This window comes from Microtus oregoni, unplaced genomic scaffold (assembly GCF_018167655.1).
Source record: "Microtus oregoni isolate MIOR12 unplaced genomic scaffold, Mior012 000011F_ref0000422, whole genome shotgun sequence".
In the NCBI taxonomy this organism is placed as follows: Eukaryota; Metazoa; Chordata; class Mammalia; order Rodentia; family Cricetidae; genus Microtus; species Microtus oregoni.
The window spans coordinates 22,579,504-22,584,812 of NW_024543070.1; positions in this window are offsets into that span (position 1 = coordinate 22,579,504).

The window sequence follows — 5,309 nt, forward strand, 5'->3', positions numbered from 1 at the left end:
TATACAATACATCCCAACCCCAGTTTCTTTTTCCTCCGCTTCTCTTCTCCTAAGATACCCTCCAACTCTTCTTCTCCTAAGATCCAACCCCCACTCCTATTTCCTCTTTAGAAAAAAGCAGATCTCCAAGAGATGACAGATAGAAGGACAAACTAGATACAATAAGACAAGGTGAATGCCCTCCTGTTGAGGCTGGACAAGACAACCCAAAAGGAGGAAAAGGGTCCCAAGAGCAGGCAAAAGAATCAGAGATATACCTGCTCCCGACACCAAGCTAGCAGTCTTAACATATGTATGCACAGAAGACCTGGTGCAGAGCCATACAAGTTCCATACTTGCTGTTTCAGTCTCTGTGAGCTCATGTGAGCCTGTTGGTTGCTTCAGTTGGCCATGTTCTCCTGGTGTACTCCTTCTGTCTACTTCTACAGTCTTTCTTCTTCTTCTTCCACAAGGTTTCCTGATCTCTGAGGGGAAGGACCCTATGGAGCCCTCCCGTTTAGTCTCTCTCTCTCTCTCTCTCTCTCTCTCTCTCTCTCTCTTTCTCTCTCTCTCTCTCTTTCCATAATGTCTGGCTGTGGGTCTCTGTTTCTGCTCCCATCTGTTGCTGGAGAAAGTCTCTCTTTTTATGACCGGGAAAGGCACATCTATGAGTACAGTAACATATAATTAGGAATAATTTTATTTATTTATTTTTTGCCAGCTGTGTTTGGTTCTGCTGTAGGTCTCTGGGCTATCCAGTCTTCAGTTCCTGGCCATCCATGCAGTGTAAGTCATGGGCTATCTCTCATGGCTTAAACCTAAAGTCAAACCAAACATTTTTTGGTCACTCCTACATGTTCTGCAATACCATTGTCCCCACACATCTTGCAGGAAGGACAGATTGTAAGTGGAGAGTTTTGTGGCCAAGTTAGTGTCCAAATTTCTCTTTTCATATCCTGCAGAGTATCTTTCCACACCAAAGATACTAGAATATAGGGGTGAAGGCTCCTAGCCCATACCAGCTTGACCTCTCTAAGTTCAATGAGCTGAGTAGAAATTGTCCTCAGCAATGGGGTCCCATAATCAGTTTTCAGAGGGTGACCTTATGTCCTAGCATCATTCTGGGTTGTTCAGGGATCTCCATGTACCTACTCAGCCAACAACTCAACCAAATGTAACCCAGTCCCACCAATGGAATCCTTGTCTGGCTGCAAAAGATGGCTTGTTTAGACTCTGTATCCTTCATTACTAGGAGTTCTCATTAGGGTTTCTCTCATAGATTCTGGGAAGTTTCCACTGCACTAGGTTTCCACACTGACCCTCCAAGTACCCTCCAATCCAGCTATCTCTTCCAACACTTTCTCCTTTTATTCCCCCCTCCACCTGCTTTTCCCACTTTCTTTACTACCCACCCCATAGTCTACCCACAGAACCTAGTCTATTTCCCTTTTCCAGGGAGATCCATGCATCTTAACTGAGGTCACTTGCTTCTAAGGGATCAAAAAAGGATGAAAGAAAACAGTTACCTCTAATCATGTTTTAGTTTGAGACAAAGAATTGTGTGTGTGTGTGTGTGTGTTTAATATGTGTTGGTACACAACATAAAACTAACCTAGCACATAAAAAATAATAAGAAAACCATTTTCATTTAAATATATCATAGTCTTTCCCCCAAACCTATGTTTTCTTACATATTAAAACAATGAAGTCTACCTTGTTTTGCAGTAAATGGAAAGCTAAAGGTTTAAGTATTTTCTCACTATAAATTTAATTAAGTTGTGTGGGTACCATGGATTCATATCCAAGACTGGCTTATGTGTTGTTTGTCACTGAAGAGATTCCAGTCACAACAGCAAGAAAATCTCCAGGAATCCCCTATCAGGAAATAACTTTGATGGGACAAACTTACTGGTTGTAAAAGTTTCAAACTGATACATGAGCCTTTTATGTTTTTCCTTGGGCAAGGGTAACAGATATGGTACTTTCAACTAATGTTTTTCCTGTTTGAAGTTTCAAGTTTTTCTCTGTTCCTTTCTGTGAAGAAACCAATTAGTTTTCAAGTTGGATTTTCTAAAGTGACCAGCAAATACAAGTTGATGTTTCTGCTTCAGCCCTCAGCCAACAATCCTATTTTCACAGCCCCAAAAGAACCTAAGGCTGCCTTAGGTTCTAAAGCAACTGTAATGTTATTCTTCTTGTATCCTGATCTGTCTTCTGCAAACCCAATAATGTTTCAGCAGTATTTTTGTTGCTTTAAGAAGCTTAAAGTATGCACTTAGACTCACAATGAGTCAATACCTACCAATCTCGATGAGGGCTTTGTTTTACTTTTTCATTTGTTTAGTACTATGGTCTTAACGCTGCCACTGACTTCTCCCATTAAAGTCTGAGATTTACCACCCGAATCCAGCACACTTCACATCCCTCACCTATTTCATGGTGTTGGTAAGATGCTCATAACATAAGGTGAAATGCACAGTTAACGAGTATTTATTTCATGCTTTCTATTGCCTAGGAAATTTACAGAGGCATCTCTGTATTCAAGCAAAAAAATCCACATTTTGGGAAGAAAGTAGGCTGTGTCTATACGCATGTATAGAAGCAAACAAATTCAAGAATTAGTTCAGCTGAGACTTAGAGTCACATAAAATGGAGCAGAATAAATGCTGTATGCTGGGAGTGCACCGACCTTGTCTGAACCTGCTCCAAGAATGGAGTCATAGGAGGAGATTTCTGATTGCTTGTGAGAAAACCCCAAGGAAACAAGACACAACTCCTCTGACCTCATTTTCTTCAAAAACACAAGATTTCTCTTCAAATGTGCTTTTGTGTTCCTTCCAGGTGAAGGGGATAAGAGTGAGTTTACTTCCACTTATATATTACAGCTGGCTAGCGTCGTTTGTTTATATGACTCTATGGAAAAATGTGATTTTGCCACATGTTGTAGCAGTACTCTTTTGTCAGGACCTCCAGTATGCAAATAATGACACAGATTTATTATTTTTTATGAAAGTTCAGCCTTAGTTTAGGCTTGTCCTACTAGCTCTTATAATTTAAACTAACTTGCTTGTATTAATCTATATTTTACTATGTGACTTTTTGATATTTATTGAGTTCTACATTTTTCTCTGATCCCCTCCCTGCCGCTCCCCTCCCACTTTAACCCTCCTCCAAGGTCCCCTTGCTCCCAATTTACTCTGGAGATCTTGTCTTTTTCTACTTCCCACGTAGATTAGATCTATGTAAATCTCTCTTAGTGTCCTCATTGTTGTCTAAGTTCTCTGGGATTATGGTTTCTAGGCTGTCTTTTTTTTTTGTTTTATGTTTAAAAACTACCTATGAGTGAGTACATGTGATAATTGTCTTTCTGTGTCTGGGTTACCTCACCCAAATTCTTTTCTAGCTCCATCCATTTTCCTGCAAAATTCAAGCTGTCGTTATTTTTTCTGCTGTGTAGTACTCCATTGTGTAAATGTGCCACATTTTCCTTATCCATTCTTCGGTCGAAGGGCATTTAGTTTTTTTCCATGTTCTGGCTATGAAACAAAACTGCTATGAACATAGTTGAGCACATGTCCTTGTGACACAATTAAGCATCCTTTGGATATATACCCAAAAGTGGTATTACTGGGTCTTGAGGAAGGTTGTTCCTAATTTTCTGAGAAATTACCACACTGACATCCAAAGGGGTTGTACCAGCTTGCATTTCCACCAGCAATGCAGAAGTGTTCCCTTTCCCCCACAACCTGTCCAGCATAAGTTGTCATCAGTGTTTTTGATCTTGACCATTCTTGCAGGTGTAAGATGGAAATTCAGAGTTGTTTTAATTTGCATTTCTCTGATGACTAAGGATGTTGAACATTTCCTTAAGTGTCTTTCAGCCATTTTAGATTCCTCTCTTGAGAGTTCTCTGTTTAGGTCTGTACTCCATTTTTTTTTATTGGATTATGTGTTCTTTTGGTGTCCAATGGTACTCAACTTCATATGGAAAAGCAAAAAACCCAGGACAGCCAAAACAATTCTGTACAATAAAAGAACAGGCATCACAGTCCCTGACTTTAAACTCTACTACAGAGCTACAGTACTGAAAACAGCCTGGTATTGGCATAAGAACAGACAGGAGGACCAATAGAACCAACTAGAAGACCCAGATATCAATCCACACGTCTTTGAACACCTGATTTTTGACAAAGAAGCAAAAAAATATCAAATGGAAAAAAGAAAGCGTATTTAACAAGTGGTGCTGGTATAACTGGATATCAACATGTAGAAGAATGAAAATAGACCCATATCTATCACCATGCACAAAACTCAAGTCCAAATGGAAAAAAGATCTCAACATAAATCCAGCCACACTGAACCTTATAGAAGAGAAAGTGGGAAGTACACTTGAATGCATTGGCACAGGGAACCACTTCCTAAATATAACACTAGCAGCACAGACACTGAGAGAAACAATATGGGACCTCCTGAAACTGAAAAGCTTCTGTAAAGTGAAGGACACGGTCAACAAGACAAAATGAAAGCCTACAGAATGGGAAGAGCTTCACTAACCCCACATCAGACAGAGGTCTGATCTCTAAAATATACAAAGTACTATGTGACTTTTTAACTTCCTTCCATTCTGCATGTCTGACTTTGTCCATGTCTCAGCATCTCTTGCTTATTTTTAACTAGCTCTTATAATATAAATTAAACCATTTCTATTAACTTATGTCCTGTCACAAACCGCCCATCCTACTTCTTCTGTATCTCCTGGCATCTCTCTCTCTCTGTCTCTCTTCCTCTCTGTCTGTCTGTCTCTGCTCTCTCTGTCTCTGTCTCTGTCTCTCTCTCTCTCTGTCTCATGTGCATATACCTAGATTCCTCCTACATTCTCTCTTTGTCTAGAAGTTCTGCCTATATCTCCTGCTTAGCTAATGGCTGTTCAGCTCTTTATTAAACCAATCACAGTAACATATCTTTACACAGTGTACAAATATCCACAACAACATGTGCTTGTCTAATAAGTGTTGCTTAATTTTGTGACTATACACTTTACTCATTTAACTCTTCTTAACTCTTGAAATATTAATAGTCTGATGCTCTGAATAAAGTTAACTATTGCATAAGATTTTAGTTTGCCTCATTTATTGGCTCCATTCTCCCAGGTCCCAGTGCCTCTAGAGCAGTATACAAGTGACATCATGAGCAGGGACCTGAAGTTGGCTATGAGATAAGAGAGTGGTGGACCTCACAGAAGGAGGTGAGTGAGAATAATGGGTCAGAAACCAAGACTTTGCCTTATGATGAGCTTGTGTATCAGCTTTTAACTATCACATTGTTTTCAA